At 37.9% G+C, this 17,462-nt stretch overlaps 1 long non-coding RNA gene across 1 annotated transcript in view; it reads left to right on the forward strand.

The window, feature by feature from the left end:
* LOC113240954 (uncharacterized) overlaps positions 1-15,949 on the forward strand; it is an 83,565-nt gene extending 67,616 nt beyond the window's left edge. The window contains exon 5 of the long non-coding RNA XR_008958166.1: positions 14,651-15,949. This is a non-coding gene — a long non-coding RNA (uncharacterized LOC113240954). The remainder of the gene's footprint in view (positions 1-14,650) is intronic.
* Positions 15,950-17,462: the final 1,513 nt, after the last annotated feature.

The following is a 17,462-nucleotide window of genomic DNA, read 5'->3' on the forward strand; positions in this document are numbered from 1 at the left end:
ACTAATCATTGGGGGTGACTACAGCAACTCCTTACTTTGGATATAGTAATTAAAGGGAAAGAATCAAGCACCGAGTAGGGATTTATATCAGGACAACTGCATTGTTTCAGTTTTTAATGGAAAGCTCTTTCTCACTGAAGAATGTCTACTAAAAACTAAAAAGAGTTGAGGAGCTAGACAGTTACAAAATATTGCTGTCCAGAGCCAGAGCTAGTCCCAAGGGCAAAAACAGGAATTTATGGTGAAGGGGTCTGGTAATCCCCATCTCACCCCAGTGATCAATCAGTACCTGACAGTGGGATAACCAGATGCCACTGCTGTTTCCTGCTGGGATGCATGGTGACACACATAGTATCACCTGTGATCATCTGTGTCAAAAGTGTTTAAACAAAATTTCATTAAGCCTTTCGATCTAACTCCAATTTATAAGACATGCAGAGGATACAGGAAAAAAAATTAAAACCACAAGGAAACCAACAGACAAAGCCAGGATGTGGCTGTTCTACAAGACAGTCACTTTGGTCTCTTCAGTAACAGAAGAAGAAAGGAAAGGGTGGTTGTTCTCATGGAAAAGAGACCTCAGGGCTGTATCCACCAAATGTAGCATGTGGTACTTGACTGGACATTGGTTTAAATAAACCAGTTATAAAAGATATTTTTTGGGGGGATGCAGGTAACTGGGAAATTTGAATATAGATTAGGTATTAGTTGATATTAGGAGAGTATTATGAATTTTGTTATGTGTGAAAAATGCTAGTGTAATTATATAAATAAGTCCTTATTTTTCAGAGATGCATACTTTGATATATAGGGATGAGAGATTATAATATCTGTTATTTGAAAATACTTTAGCAGAAGAAAACAAAAAGAAGCAAATATTGCAAAATATTTACAATTTTAAAACCTAGGTGATGGGTATATGAGTGTTCGTTAGCTCATATTCTCTGCTCTTCTATATGTTTGAAAGTTAAAATAATAAAAAATTTAAAAAGCGTTTTGTAGCTGAACATGTCTGACAACTGAAATGTCTGGCTGCCTGAATGTTCCTGGTTTGTCTTTGAGATTAGTGGAGAGGGAACTGGAAGTTATTGGCTATGGTGATAGCATTGTTCCTTCACTGGCTGTGAGCTTCGAGGCCCTCAATCACAAGGTTGGATAGTTGCCAGCAGGACAACTGGCCAGGACACAGATCACAGGGTGTGACTGTCTGTCTGAGGATTGCTTTCTCAGTTCCTGCCCTGAGGCTTTGAGTACTGTCTTACTGGGGTCAAACTGTCCTGGATGAAGTCCCTTAAGCAGTGAGCCATCATTTAGATGGACTTTCACAGCTTGTGGCCTTCCCTGTACCCCTTTAGGGAGGCTCAATTGGGGTCAATTATTTGTTACCTTTAGCCCTGAGTGTCATTTATCCTCACATACTTGTATCTCTGGCAGAACAGAAATGTAGAAGCTTAGGAGAAAGCATGAAGCTTCTTTATAAAATGAAATAACTGTATCTTTCATTGAAAACACCAGATTTGGGGGAAATAGAGACTTTGGTAATTAGATAGCTGATGTTCTAGTTTTTAACCTCGCAGATTATATACAGATCCACAGTAGTAGATACCCGAAAATTCTAGGTGATCCTTCCCTTTACAGATGAAGATATTGAGATGCAGGGAAAGTAAGGAATTCGTTAGTGGTAGAGCTGGGGCTAGAACCCAGCTCTCTTCATTTCGAGTTCAAACTCTTTTCAACCTACCGTACTTCCTACGGAGGTACTCCAAATTCTTTGCCTCTATTCAGACCCTTTCCTGATGATACAAGAAGTTTTTTTTAGATGCTTCTGTTCTCATGCACCTTGCAGCATACTTGGACAAATATTTACAGGACCAGATGGTGCTTTACTTGGAAAACTGGGGGTGTCATGGCACCTGTAACATGGGGCACCCTATGGAGGGGGCAAATGAGTAATGTATGCTGATGTCAGAGGTTGCTGCTGGAATAAGCTACAGAGGGAGGCTGGTTGAGCCTTCAGGTGGTATCTCAGTGAGATCCTTAAATTGTAGTCGGTCTTGTAGGGCAAGAAACTTGGTTTTGTCTGTGTTCACAGGGAGCACAAGACTGTCGAAGCCCAATCCACCCAAGTGAAATTTGCGAGAGATTTCTGTATAAACCAGAATGCCAATTTTTTAGTTTTCAGGGGAGGACATGCCTGTCCAGAGGCCCCAAATATTTGTGCTTGTATTCAGAGCATCCTGTCTTCAAGAGACAAAGAATCAAAACCATTACCAGCATTTTGCCTGGTGCATTTTGCATCAGAGCTAAGGATGTTGGGTAGACTCAGAGGGTAGAGTAACTTAATGTGGTCAGACCATCAGCTCATCCAGGTTAGTGTCTTCACTGTACCTCCTTTGGACCCAGTGGGATTAACATTTGCTAAGACTTGGTCTTTGGTTTCATTTGTTCACATCCATTAATATGATTGATGAGGTAATTTTTCCCCCTCAAGTTTATTCATACCTTGATTTGATTCCTAGGTCATTCTTCCTGCTTTGACCAAACAATCATCATGTCCCTTTAGGAAAAGATATCATGAGACTTTTGCTAGATCAACTTCTGGATGATAAGTTAGTTCAAAGTCCCAGGGGCATTGCTCTGTAGCTACCAGTCAGGCACTGAGCAAATGGAGAATGCTCCTGGCCAGTGGTTCCCAGACAGGAAACCCCACTGGGGCTATGACTGAGAGAAAGTTTTCTCTGGTCAGAAGTCATTTAAGAAGCTCTACTTAAGGCTGTGGTGGCTCTGTCAGTCATTTCTTCATGGCTGTTGCCAGTGCCTCCAACTCTGAAGGACCATTTTGAAAAAGACTCTCATGTCACCCATCACCATGGCAGAGTCGTCTTCTCTCTAGGTGCCCATGTGGAATAAAATTATCCATAAAAAGCATGTAGAATGGCATGCACATTTAGAGCAATGGTTATACCACAAGTGGGCTTCTAGGGTTATTACCCTGACCTCACAGATCTCAAGCTTGAGGCACATGGGTATGAGGTGAGGTGAGATAGTGTGAGGTGATAATACCCACATATAATACCACAGATAAATGGAGGAATTGACACTTGAACTTAGAAATATATGCCAGCATGTGTTTCAGTTCCAAATGTATTTCCAGAAGCTAGAAATAGGTCAGGGTTTCTCATGGTTAGTTTACAGGCAGGAAAACAAAAGTTAAGAGCCAAAGCAGACCTATGTGATCTCGACTAAATAACACCTGGGGAAGAGGGGAAACCCTTGACTGTGGTTCAACAGTGGCTTCTTCACATCATCCCTTCCTGATGTCCAGCATCTGAGCCCACCCAGCCTCTCAGAGGCTGTGCCAAAACCTCTGCTGGCCTGACTGTCTCTCAAACAGATACAATGAGATGCCAGAGGGTGTTTGAAGCACGCCTTCAGCTGGCTGCCCAAGCGCGCGCTCTCTCTAACTTGTGCCTCCTACTGGTTTATTGTCTACCATTAGAAACCTTGCTTTCCCAGACTATGGACTATGGGAAACAAACTGAGCATTTCAGAGGGGGGATTGGCTAGCCTGGTGATGGGTATTAAGGAGGGCATGTATTGCATGGAGCAGTGGGTGTTACATGCAAACAATGAATCATGGAACACTATATCAAAAACTAATGAGGTACTGTATGGTGACTAACATAATATAATAAAATTAAAAAAAAAATTAAAAAAAAGAAACCCTGCTTCCCTAAAGAATGAGTCACATGAGGAAATAATAGCCACCTTTGTGCTTTGAACATTCGTTTCCCCCTGGATTCAAGCCAGGCCCTCTCTTTCAGGATAGGAGGGGAGTGTGAGTTACTTTCTAGGTAAGAACCATCTGATATCAAGCCCTTTCTGGGCCACGTTCTGCTCAAGGTCTGAACTCACCACAAATACTGATTAACATCAAAGGTAGAAGTTTAAGGGAAGACTTACTGGAGAAAGCACAATGAGGCCCAATGTCGAGGTCCAAAATGGCCATAGGCTTCTGTTCCAAGAAGCCATAGGGACTCCTCCTAACCATAAAGCTAGTCTGGATTCCTGATGTTAAACATGGCCCTGGGACAGTGAGCCCAGCGTGTGAGCTTTGTTCTGGAACAGAGTTTCTAGCTGCTCACTTCCAAGACTGTGCCAGTCTACAGTGACATTTCCATGGGGATGCCATTAAATGTCAGTGTCAGCTGTTATTTATAGAATAGGAAAGTCTCCCCTTTATTCTTTAATTGTATTTTTGTACTTTTTTGATGTCAAAATATTATTTTCTTTTTTTTTCTTTTTTTTTTTAAATTTTATTTATTTATGTGACAGAGAGACAGCCAGCGAGAGAGGGAACACAGAAGGAGTGGGAGAGGAAGAAGCAGGCTCCCAGCGGGGAAGCCCGATGTGGGACTTGATCCTGGAACGCCGGGATCACGCCCTGAGCCGAAGGCAGATGCTTAACGACTGCACTACCCAGGCGCCCCTCAAAATATTATTTTCTTATATGAAATTATTATAATGACAAATGTTAGGTTTTTTAAAAATATATTCAATTAGCAAAGAAACAAGTTAGCAATTCGTGTATCCCGATTTAAAAAAATTAAGCGTAGTCTGTGAAATTTCAAAGTGTAGGAACCACTGTTTTTTGATGTTCCAAGGAAAAATTGGTTTTCCAGAAGCTTGGGATTTGAAGTGAGTGTTTTTTAGAAGAGGTGGGTTTAAAGTTCCTTGCTTCTAGATTCATTCAGTTCCTACTCCCCACATGCACAATTCCTTTGTTAGACCTCATCTGCCCTTACTCTTGACCCAGTTTCTTCCTTATGTGGACCTGCTTCTCCAAGAACACAGTGAACTTGGCCTAGCAGAGCTCTGGTGTGTGTCCACTCCCATAGCTTATATCCTTTGATGTTTGTACTTCTGCCTGACTAATGGCCTGTCCATTCCCCTTCAGGACACAGAAGGGGATATCTCCTGTTCTTCTTAATGATATTTTTGGCTTACTACTAAGGGAAAGGATCACATTAATACATAAAGTGTCCCATGGAACAGATTCTAATTTGGTGATATGATTTGAAAGCTCTGTGTAACCCTCAAATATCTTCCAGAAAGATCTGCTACCAAGTCTAAAAATCCTCACAGTCATTCCTCAGAGGTTTTGCAGAAAAAAAATTAAATCTCACTGAAGCTTGATATCACTTGGGAGTGGTAGCACATTAGCACAGTTTAATAGAGCTGAGTCGTCCACTATCATAAAATAGTTTATTTGCTTGTCAGTTTCTTATCTAGCATCTCATAGGGCCCTGAGAGAATGAGAAGGGCAGGTAGGTTTTGATGTAGGGATGAGATGTAATGTCAGTCTTCTTTTCTAACTAGATTAGGTTTGTTTCCATTCTGGGTAGAGTAAGTTTCTGAAGAAAGTTGTGATGTATAGGTGAGTGTGTGTGTGTGTGTGTGTGTGTGTGTGTGTGTGTGTGTGTGTTTGTGTGTATGTGTGTCTCCAAGCATGGGGAGGTAATGGTGGTTTATGAATAGGAGGACAGGAGTTAAAAGAAGGTATTACATGCCCCAAAATGTATAGATGAAAGGCATTAGCCACAAATTCTGCCTGCTTTACAATTCTGACCAGGGCTGGCCTTTAGGGTGAAGAGCAGACCTTCTCCTAACATCTGGGCCAGGGTCAGGTTGAAGTCCCAATTCCATACGTCTAAATATTTAAAAGTTATAAATCAAGCCAATGAAGTATCAAATAAAATATGTTCTGCCTTCTAACTTGGCAAATACGTAGTTGATTCTCGTTATTTGTGGATTCTGTATTTTCAAATTCGCCTCCCTCTTAAAATTTATTTGTAACCCCCAAATCAATACTTGTAACACTTTTGTGGTCATTCACAAGCATGCACAGAATGGTGAAAAATTTATACGCATGTTCCTAATTGAGGTCAAACAAGGCAACACTCTGCCTTCTTCTTCTTTTTTAAAATAAAAATATACTACATCTGTATCTTTGGGGAAAATACCCAGTAGTGCAATTGCTGGGTCATAGGGTAGCTCTATTTTTAACTTTTTGAGAAACCTCCACACTGTTTTCCAAAGTGGCTGCACCAGCTTGCATTCCCACCAATAGTGTAAGAGGTTCCCCCTTCCCTTTCTTCTACCGATCTTCCTACTTCTTATGTTCCATAAATGAGTGAAACCATATGATAATTGTCTTTCTCTGCTTGACTTATTTCACTTAGTATAATCTCCTCCAGTCCTGACCATGTTGCTGCAAATGTTGGGTAATCGTTCTTTCTGATGGCTGAATAATATTCCATTGTATATATGGACCACATCTTCTTAATCCAGTCATCTGTTGAAGGGCATCTTGGCTCCTTCCACAATTTTGCTATTGTGGACAATGCTGCTATGAACATTGGGGTGCATATGGCCCTTCTCTTCACTACATCTGTGTCTTTGGGGTAAATACCCAGTAGTGCAATGGCTGGATCATAGGGTAGCTCAATTTTTAACTTTTTAAGGGACCTGCACACTGTTTTCCAGAGTGGCTGTACCAACTTGCATTCCCACCAACAGTGTAAGAGGGGTCCCCTTTCTCCACATCCTCTTCAACATTTGTTGTTTCTTGCCTTGTCAATTTTTGCCATTCTAACTGGTGTAAGGTGGTATCTCAGTGTGGTTTTGATTTGAATTTCCCTGATGGCTAATGATGTTGAACATTTTTCATGTGTCACATTCATATGTATTCTTTGGAAAAGTGTCTGCTCATATCTTTTGCCCATCTTTTGACTTGATTATTTTTTGGGTGGTGAGTTTGAGAAGTTCTTTATAGATCTTGGATACCAGGCCTTTATCTGTTGCGTCATTTGCAAATATCTTCTCCCATTCCGTGGATTGCCTCTTTGTTTTGTTGACTGTTTCCTTTGCTGTGCAGAAGCTTTTTATCTTGATGGAGTCCCAAAAGTTCATTTTCACTTTTGTTTCCCTTGTCTTCGGAGATGTATCTTGAAAGAAGTTGCTGTGGCTGGTGTGGAAAAAGTTACTGCCTATGTTCTCCTCTATGATTTTAATGGATTCCTATCTCACATCGAGGTCTTTCACCCATTTAGAGTTTATCTTTGTGTATGGTAGAAGAGAATGGTCAAGTTTCATTCTTCTGTGTATAGCTGTCCAATGTTCATAGCAGCAATGTCCACAATAGCCAAACTGTGAAAGGAGCCAAGATGTCCTTCAACAGATGAGTGGATAAAGAAGATATGGTCCATATATACAATGGAATATTACTCAGCCATCAGAAAGGATGATTACCCAGCATTCACATCAGCATGGATGGAACTGGAGGAGATTACGTTAAGTGAAATAAGTCAAGCAGGGAAAGACAATTATCATATGGTTTCACTTATTTGTGGAACATAAGGAATAGCATGAAGGACATTAGGAAAAGGAAGGGAAAAATGAAGGGAGGGAAATCAGAGGGGGGGGGATGAACCATGAGAGACTATGTACTCTGGGAGACAAACTGAGGGTTTTAGAGGGGAAGGGGATGGGGTATGGGTTAGCTCGGTGATGGGTATTGAGGAGGGCACATATTGCATGGAGCACTGGGTGTTGTACACAAACAAAGAATCATGGAACACTACATCAAAAACTAATGTGTACTGTATGGTGACTAACATAACATAATAAAAATTAAAAAAAGAAATACAATAAAATATAATAAAGATATAATTGACATATAACATTAGGTTAGTTATATTATATATAACATAATGATTTGAAAGTTGTATCTATTGTGAAATAATCACCACCATAAATTTAGTTAATTTCAATCACCACACATAGTAACAAAATGTTTTTTCTTGTGATAAGAACTTTTAAGATATATCTTGTTAATAACTTCCAAAAATGCAATATAGTCGTATTAACTATATTCACCATCCTGTACTTTACATCCTTGGTATTATATATTTCACAACTGGAAGTTAGTTGTCTTTTGCCCATCCCTACCTCCTTCCTGAACTGTTTTCTGTATCCATGAGTTTATTTTTTAAAAAAAGATTCCACATATAAGTAAGATCATACAGTTTTGTCTCTCTCTGTCTGGCTTATTTCACTTAGCATAATGCCCTCAAGGTCCATCACCCATCCATGTTGTCACAAATGGCTGGTTTTTCTTCTTTTTATGGGTGAATAATATTCCTTATAATATATACATATATATAACTAAAATTCATTTTCTTAGGTTGCTTCCATATTTTGGCCATTGTAAATAATGCTGCAATGAACATGGGGGTACATATGTCTTTCAAGTAAGTGTTTTTGTTTCCTTCAGATAAGTAATCAGAAGTGGGATTGCTGGATTATACAGTAGTTCTATTTTTCATTTTTTGAGGAACCACTACATGGTTTTCCACAGTGGCTGCACCAATTTACATTCTCAACAACAAAATACAAGGGTTGCTTTTTCTCAATATCCTTGTCAACATTTGTTATTTCTTTATAACAGTCTTTTTTTAAAAAAAGATTTTATTTATTTATTTGACTGAGAGAGAGACAGCCAGCGAGAGAGGGAACACAAGCAGGGGAGTGGGAGAGGAAGAAGCAGGCTCCCAGCGGAGCAAGGAGCCCAATGTGGGGCTCAGTCCCAGGACCCTGGGATAACACCCTGAGCCGAAGGCAGACACTTAACAACTGAGCCACCCAGGCGCCCCTGTAACAGCCTTTCTAACAGATGTGAATTGATATCTCACTGTGGTTTTGATTTGTGTTTCCCTGATGATTAGTGATGTTGACCCTCTTTTTGTGTACTTGTTGGCCAGCTATATCTCTTCTTTGGAAAAAGGTCTATTTAGATCCTCTGCCCATTTTTAATTGGATGATGATGATTTTACTATTGAGTTGCATGATTTCTTTCTATATTTTGGATATTAGTCCCTTATCATTGATATGATTTACAAATACTTTCTCCCACTGAGTAGGTTAACTTTTCATTGTGTTGATGAGTTCCTTTGCTGTGCAGAAGCTTTTTTAGTTTGATGTAGTCTTACTTGTATATTTTTGCTATTATTGTCTTCATTTTTGTTTCAAATCTTTTTGTTTCAAATCATAACAAGACCGATGTTAAGGAACTTGCTGCCTATGTTTTCTTCTAGGGATTTTATGGTTTCAGGTCATATGTTCAAGTCTTTAATCCATTTTGAGTTAATTTTTGTGTAAGAGATGTAAGAAAATGGTCCAGTTTCATTCTTTGCATGTGGCTGTCCAGTTTCTTCAACACTGTTTATTAAAGAGACTGTCCTTTCCCCATAGTGTATGTTTGGCTTCTTTGTCATAAATTAATTGATTCCACGTGTGTGGGTTTATTTTTGGATTCTCTATTCTGTTTCACTGATCTATATGTCTGTTTTTATGCCAGTGCTATACGGTTTGATTACTATGTTTTGTAATATAGTTTGAAATCAGGAAGTATGATATCTCTAGATTTAGTCTTCTTTCTCAAAATTTCTTTGACGGTTGGGGGTCTTTCGTGGTTCCATATAAATTTTAGGATTGTTTGTTCTAGTTCTGTGAAAAATGCCATTGGAACTTTTTCTTTTCTTTTCTTTTTTTCCCATGTTTTTATTTAAATTCCAGTTAGGTAAGTTAGCATATTAGTTTCAGGTGTAGAACTTAGTGATTCAACACTTACACACAATACCCAGTGCTCATTACAGGTGCCCTCCTTAATCCCCGTCCATCATCTACATAACCCATCCCTCCACCCACTTCCCCTGTGGTAACCATCAGTTTGTACTCTATAATTAAGAGTCTGTTTCTTGGTTTTCTTCTCTTTTTTCGCCCCAAGTTCATTTGTTTTGTTTCTTAAATTCCACATATGAGTGAAATCATATGGTATTGATCTTTCTCTGACTTATTTCACTTAGCATAATAATCTCTAGCTCCATCCACATCATTGCAAATGGCAAGATTTCATTTTTTTTGTGGCTATATATATATATATACACACACATATATATGTATATGCATATATATATACACATATATATACACACACATATGTATATGTATATACACAAACATATGTATATATGTATATGTGTGTGTATATATATATACACAGACACATAGATAACACCTCACACCAATCAGAATGGCTAAAATTTACAACACAGGAAACAACAGGTGCTGGCGAGGATGCAAAGGCCCTCTTACACCGTTGGTGGGAATGCAAACTGGTACAGCCACTCTGGAAAACATGGAGTTTCCTCAAAAGTTAGAAATAGAACTACCCTGTGATCCAGCAATTGCACTGCTAGGTATTTATCCAAAGGACAAAAAAAAAAAAAAAAATGATTCAAAGGGATACATGCACCCCAAAGTTTATAGCAGCCATTGGAGTTTTGATAGGGATTACATTGAATCTGTAGCTTGCTTTGTGTAGTATGCACATTTTAATAATATTAATTTTCTTCTAATGCATGAGTATGGAATATCTTTCCATTTATTTGTGTCTTCTTCAATTTCTTTCATCATGTCTTATAGTTTTCAGTTTATAAATCTTTCACTTCTTTGGTTAAATTTATTTCTAGGTATTTTATTTTTGATGCAATTGTAAATGGCATTGTTTTCTTAGTTTCTCTTTCTGATTGTTAATAATGCATAGAAATACAGCAGATTTTTATATATAGATTTTATGTACTGCAACTCTACTGAATTTGTTACTAATAGTTTTTTGGTGGAGTCTTTAGGGTTTTCTATATGTAATGTCATCTGTAAATAGTGACAGTTTTACTTCTTCCTTTCTGATATGGATGCCTTTTATTTATTTTTCTTGCCTAATCACTCTAGCTAGTGCTTCCAATGCTACGTTTAGTAAAAGTGGAAAGAATGGCATCTTTGTCTTGTTCCTGATCTTAGAGGAAAAGCTTTCAGCTTTTCACCATTGAGTATAATATTAGCTGTGGGCTTTTCATATATGGCCTTTATTATGTTGAGGTATTTTCCCTCTCTACCCAATTTGTTTAGAGTTTTAATCATGAAAGGATGTTGAATTTTGTCAAATGCTTTTTCTGCATCTATTGAGATGCTCATTTGATTGTTGTCCTTCATTTTGATAATGTGATGTATCATATGGATTGATTTGCAAATGTTGAACCATCCTTGTATCCCTAGAATAAATCCCATTTCATCATGGTTCTAATGTGATGTTGAATTTAGTTTCTTAATAGTCTGTTGAGGAATTTTGCATCTATACACATCAGAGATATTGGCCTGTAATTTTCTTTTCTTGTAGCATTCTTGTTTTGGTATCAGGTTAATGCTGGCCTTGTAAAATGAATTTGGAAGTGTTCCCTACTTTTCTATTTTTTGGAAGTGTTTGAGAGAAGCTAGTATTAGTTCTTCTTTCTCTACATGTTTGGTAGACTTCACCAGTAAATCCATCTAGTCTTAGGCTTTTGTTTGTTGGGAGGATTACTGATTCATTCTTACTAGTAATCAGTCTATTTAGATTTTCTGTTCATGATTCAGTCTTTGTAGGTTTTATGTTTCTTGGAATATATCCATTTCATGTAGATTGTTCAATTCATCAGTGTGTAATTTTTCATAGTAGCTCTTATGATCCCTTGTATTTCTGTGGTATCAGTTGTAATGTGTCTGCTTTCATTTCTGATTTTATTTATTTGAATGCTCTCTTTTTTTCTTGGAAAGTCTAGCAAAAGTTTAGCACATTTTATTTATCTTTTCAAAAAAGTCATCTCTTAGTTTCATTGATATTTTCTATCTTTTAAATTTCTGTTTCATCTGTTTCTATTCTGATCTTTGTTATTTCCTTCCTTCTTCTAAATTTGGGTTTGTTCCTCTCTTTCTGCTTCCCTCAGGTGTAAAATTAGGTTGTTTAGTTAAGATTTTTTTCTTGTTTCTTGATGCAGGCATTTGTCACTATGAATTTTCCTCTTAAAATTGCTCTTGCTGCATCCCAGAAGTTTTGGTATGTCATATGTTTATTTTCTTTTGTCTCAAGGTATTTTTTTTATTTTTATTTTTTTAAATTTTTACTATGTTATGTTAGTCACCATACAGTACATCCTTAGTTTTTGATGTAGTGTTCCATGATTCATTGTTTGCATATAACACCCAATGCTCCATGCAGTATGTGCCCTCCTTAATACCCATCACCAGCCTAGCCCAATCCCCTACCCTCTCCCCTCTGAAGCCCTCAGTTTGTTTCCCAGGGTCCATAGTCTCTCATAGTTCATTCCCCCTTCTGTTTCCCCCCCTTCATTCTTCCCTTCCTTCTCCTACTGATCTGCCTGCTATTTCTTATGTATTTTTTATTTTTCTTTTAATTTCTTCTTTGATCCATTTGTTGTTCAGTAACATGTTTTATCTCCACATATTTGTGAATTTTTCTTCACATATTTGTAAATTTATCTTTGAGATTATGAGATTTGAGATTTGGAGATTCATTATCTCATATTTGTGAATTTATCTGCACATATTTGTGAGTTTTTTTCTTGTAATTTATTTCTAGTTTGATACCATCATGGTTGGAAAAGATGGTTGATATGATTTCAATCTTAAATTTATTAATATTTGTTTTGTGACCTCACATATGATCTGTCATCAGGAATGTTTGCTTGAGAAGAATCTGTATTCTGTTGCTTTTGGGTACAACATTCCATATATGTCTGTTAAGTTCATCTGGCCTAACATGTCATTTAAAGCCACTGGACAGCTATATACAAAAGAATGAAACTTGACCACTCTCTCACACCATACACAAAGATAAACTCCAAATGGATGAAAGACCTCGACATGAGACAGGGATCCATCAAAATCATAGAGGAGAACATAGGCTGTAACCTCTTTGACATCGGCCACAGCCACTTCTTTCATGACATGTCTCCAAAGGCAAGGGAAACAAAAGAAAAAATGAACTTTTGGGACTTCATCAAGATAAAAAGTTTCTGCACAGCAAAGGAAACAGTCATCAAAACAAAGAGGCAACCCACAGAATGGGAGAGGATATTTGCAAATGAAACTACAGATAAAAGGCTGGTATCCGAGATATATAAAGAAATTCTCAAACTCAATACATGAGAAACAAATAATCAAGTCAAAAAATGGGCAGAAGATATGAACAGACATTTTTCCAATGAAGGCATACAAAAAGCTAACAGACACATGAAAAAATATTCAAAATCATTAGCCATCAGGGAAATTAAAATCAAAACCACACTGAGATACCACCTTATGCCAGTTAGAATGGCAAAAATGGACAAGGCAAGGAGCAACAAATGTTGGAGAGGATGTGGAGAAAGGGGAACCCTCCTACATTGTTGGTGGGAATGCAAGTTGGTACAGCCACTTTGGAAAACAGTGTGGAGGTTCCTCAAAAAGTTAAAAATAGAGCTACCTTATCACCCAGCAATTGCACTACTGGGTTTTTACTCCAAAGATACAGACGTAGTGAAGAGAAGGGCCACATGCACCCCGATGTTCATAGCAGCATTATCCACAATAGCTAAACTCTGGAAGGAGCCGAGATGCCCCTCAAGAGATGAATGGTTTAAGAAGATGTGGTCCATATATACAATGGAATATTATTCAGCCATCAGAAAGAACGATTACCCAACATTTGCAGCAACATGGATGGGACTGGAGGAGATTGTGCTAAGTGAAATAAGTCAAGTAGAGAAAGACAATTATCATATGGTTTCACTCATTTGTGGAACATAAGGAATAGCAGGGAGATCAGTAGGAGAAGGAAGGGAAGAATGAAGGGGGGGGTAAGCAGAAGGGGAATGAACCATGAGAGACTATGGACTCTGGGAAACAAACTGAGGGTTTTAGTTGGAGGGGTGGGGGATTGGGCTAGGCTGGTGATGGGTATTAAGGAGGGCACATATTGCATGGAGCACTGGATGGTATACGCAGACAGTGAATCATGGAACACTACATCAAAAACTAAGGATGTACTGTATGGTGACTAACATAACATAATAAAAGATTAAAGAAATAAATAAATAAAAATAAATCCGCTGTTTCCTTATTGATATTCTGTCTAGATGATTTATCTATTGATGACAATGGGGTATTAAAGTCCCCTACTGTTATTGTTAACAATCTATGTCTCTCTCTTCCTTTCAGTCTGTTAATATTTGCTTTGTATGTTTAACTGCTCCTGTGTTGGATGCATAAGTATTTACAAATGGATATCCTCTTGCTGGATTTGCTCCTTTCCTTCTTTGTCTCTTATTACAGATTTTGTCTTAAAGTCTATTTTGTCTGATATAAGTATAGCTACCCCAGCTTTGTTTTGGTTTCCATTTGCATCAAATATAATTGTCTATCCCTTCACTTTCAGTCTGTGTGTGTCCTTACACCTGAAATGAGTCTCTTGGAGGCAGCATATAAATGGGTCTTACTTAAAAAAAAAAAAAATTATTCGGTCATTCTATGACTTTTGATTGGAGAATTTAGTCCATTTGCATTTAAAGTAATTATTGATAGGTATGTTCTTATTGCCATTTTGTTAATTGTTTTTTGGCTATTTTATTATACCTGTGTTTCAATCTCCTATCTCTGCACTATGCACTGGAGGTAAAGGATAGCTGGTTAAGGACTGTTTCTCCATTTGTTACAGTCTGATGGAACCCATGAATGTGAGCCCCACTGGCCACCAAAGTCAATCAATCAAGGTATATTCCCAGTGACAAAAATCAGTGCATCAGTGGTATGTGCAAGCTTCTTTTTAGGAGGTAAGTGACCTGGGGCAAGGCAGAGGGAAAGTGTGAAGATAGCACCCACTCTCCAAGTCTTTGGAGAGGATGATAGTTGGCTCTTAGATGTGTGTTTAACTAGGACTCTGCTTTTCAGGCTACAGCTATGGAGTTGGTCCTCTTTCACAGGAAGATTGGATATTTCAGTCTATTGCCTCTGTGCTGTGCCATGGAGTATATAGCCAGTTAAGAACACTTTATCCATTTTTTATAGTCTTGTGGTAACCACTAGCATAAATTCCACAGTGCACCAGAGCCAGGTGATTAGGAGGTTTTCTTTGGGTGGAAGCTGCAAATATTGGGGTGCCAAATGAGTGCACCAACTCCTTTCTGGGAGATCCTGGTGACCTGGAGTAAGGCAGAGGGACAGAAAAAGATGGCATCCTGTTGCCTCCACCTTTGGAGAGTATTTAAGTAGGCTTCCAGATGTGTGTTAAATTGGATGCTTGCCCTTCATGACAAAGATTAAAGATAAGCAAATAGAACTCTTTCACAGAAAGACTGGGTACTTTTCAATAGGCTGTCTCTGTGCTGGGTCTTGGGGTGGGTAAGTACACATGACCTTTAAGAACTGTTTCTCAGACTGCTATAGCCTTGTGGACCTTGTGGACACAAACCCTCCTGGCTTTCACAGCTATATGTTTTGGGAACTTGTCTTGCAATTGCAGACCTTAAACATTGGGGTGCCAGATATGGTGTTCAACCCCTTTTCTCCTCAGGTAGAAGCTTGGGATTGTGAGTTTTCTCCTGATTGTGCATTGCTGCACAAGGGGTGGGATTTAAGGTGAGATTATGACTCAGCCTCTCCTACCCATTTCAATATGGGTCTTTTTCTTGGTAGCCTGATGCGTAGGATTCACTCAGCTAGCTCTGGGGTTTGTTTCAGAGGAAATTGTTCCATATGTAGCTGTAGATTTAGTGTGTCCATGAAAGAAGATAAGCTCAGGATCTCCTACGTCACCATCTTGAACCCTTGCTCTAGTCTTTACTGTTCTTTCTTCACTTTAGAGACCCATCCTATAATTCTCCTAGGTTTCTTCTACCTTTTCCCAATTTTGCCCCCCCCCCACTGCTTTTTTGTTTATTTGTTTGAGCGGCCATATGTGCCCTACTAAAGCAAGGTTTTTCTCCCTACAATTATACCTCGGAAAAGAGTTTATCATATTTAGGACATCCTCTTAATTGCTTCATTTTGAATAACAAACTACTCTTCAGGGCTCACATGAGCTGAAATAACCTCAATCCAGGACTAGTCTTGAGTGCTGATAGTGTATTTGATTAAAAATGATTTAAAAAAGACAGAAATTTTACACAGTTTCAGTCATTATAACAATACAATGAAATGTTATTTTGGGCTTTAGAAATTTATACTTCTCGGGTGAATGGGGAAAAAGCCTCCTGTTCTACATTATGTGATAATTCTTATAGATTGGGATAAAACTTCCAGAGATAGTATCATGTACAGATCCAAAAAAATTCTAAATCTGAAAAACCTAGAAGTGATGACATACTCTGGGAAACAGTGTTGAGTGACTGAGTGATAGTAAGAAGAAGCATCAGAAGAATTTAGTTAAAGTGATTTAAAGAAATACATAGAATGTCTTTAAAAATATTTAGTGTGATAATTTATATTATTTTTATATAATTTAAAATATATATGTAATAAAAATAACAAGTCAAGTATTATACATAGAAATTTGACCACTTTATCTTAATTTCTAAAAGCAAATATATTCATATGGGCTAAAATATATTTTTTAATTTTTAATGTTCTTATTGGGAAAACAGAAGCCTACAGTTGAATATACAAGGGAATGGGAATTGGGTATCAATTGCTTTCAACAGGAATCGTCCTGTCTAATATGTCAGGAGTCAGTGGGTGACATATCTCTACAATGTAGGTAATCAATAAGGTATTGAGTCAACTGATTGTCATTCTTTCTCTTCCATGAAATATGGCTGAGTAAAAAAAAGTCATCCTTGTCTTTAAGTATTAAGATCAAGTCCAAGGGAAATAGAATAGCCAAGAGCTGCTTAAACTGTGAGAGAGATAAAAGCATTGACCAACAATCCACTCCAAATTAGAAATGTTATGTACTAGAAAATGTGTTAGGTTCTAGAAATAAGTACACAGTCCATCTGTGGAATTGAGGCACCTGTTTATTTAGAGGGCTGTGAATTTCAGTTGCTGGCTGAAGTGGGAAACCCAAGAAAGAAAAGCATATATAAGAGGACCTCCAAGGGTATTGTGTTTTCTGCTAGTCTTTCCTAAGAATGTAGGTGCCATGAGAACTGACACATGTAAAACTGTATAGGAAAAATTGCAAATAAATATTCCATAATGCTACCGAGAAGGTGAAGCATATTTTCATATTGTGAATTGGAAGTTTCAAATAGAATTAAAGCTCAGAAATTTTATATGTCTGAAGGAAAGGAGTGCATATTTCTAACGATGTTTAGGTTCAAGTGCATAGATGTTCAAACCAGAAATGGCCATGAAGTATCCAGTAGCTAAGCTGCCCTCTTTTGAGAAAAGTGAACTTTTTAAGAAATGTGACTCTGATCTAACTGTTGGTCCAACAACTAATGTATGTGTTAAAGGGAACTCACATATGGGCTGAAAAGTAATGGAGTCTGACTGCCTTTGATGTGGCCTGGCATGAAATTGGGTCCATA

Source organism: Ursus arctos, unplaced genomic scaffold, assembly GCF_023065955.2.
Source record: "Ursus arctos isolate Adak ecotype North America unplaced genomic scaffold, UrsArc2.0 scaffold_8, whole genome shotgun sequence".
In the NCBI taxonomy this organism is placed as follows: Eukaryota; Metazoa; Chordata; class Mammalia; order Carnivora; family Ursidae; genus Ursus; species Ursus arctos.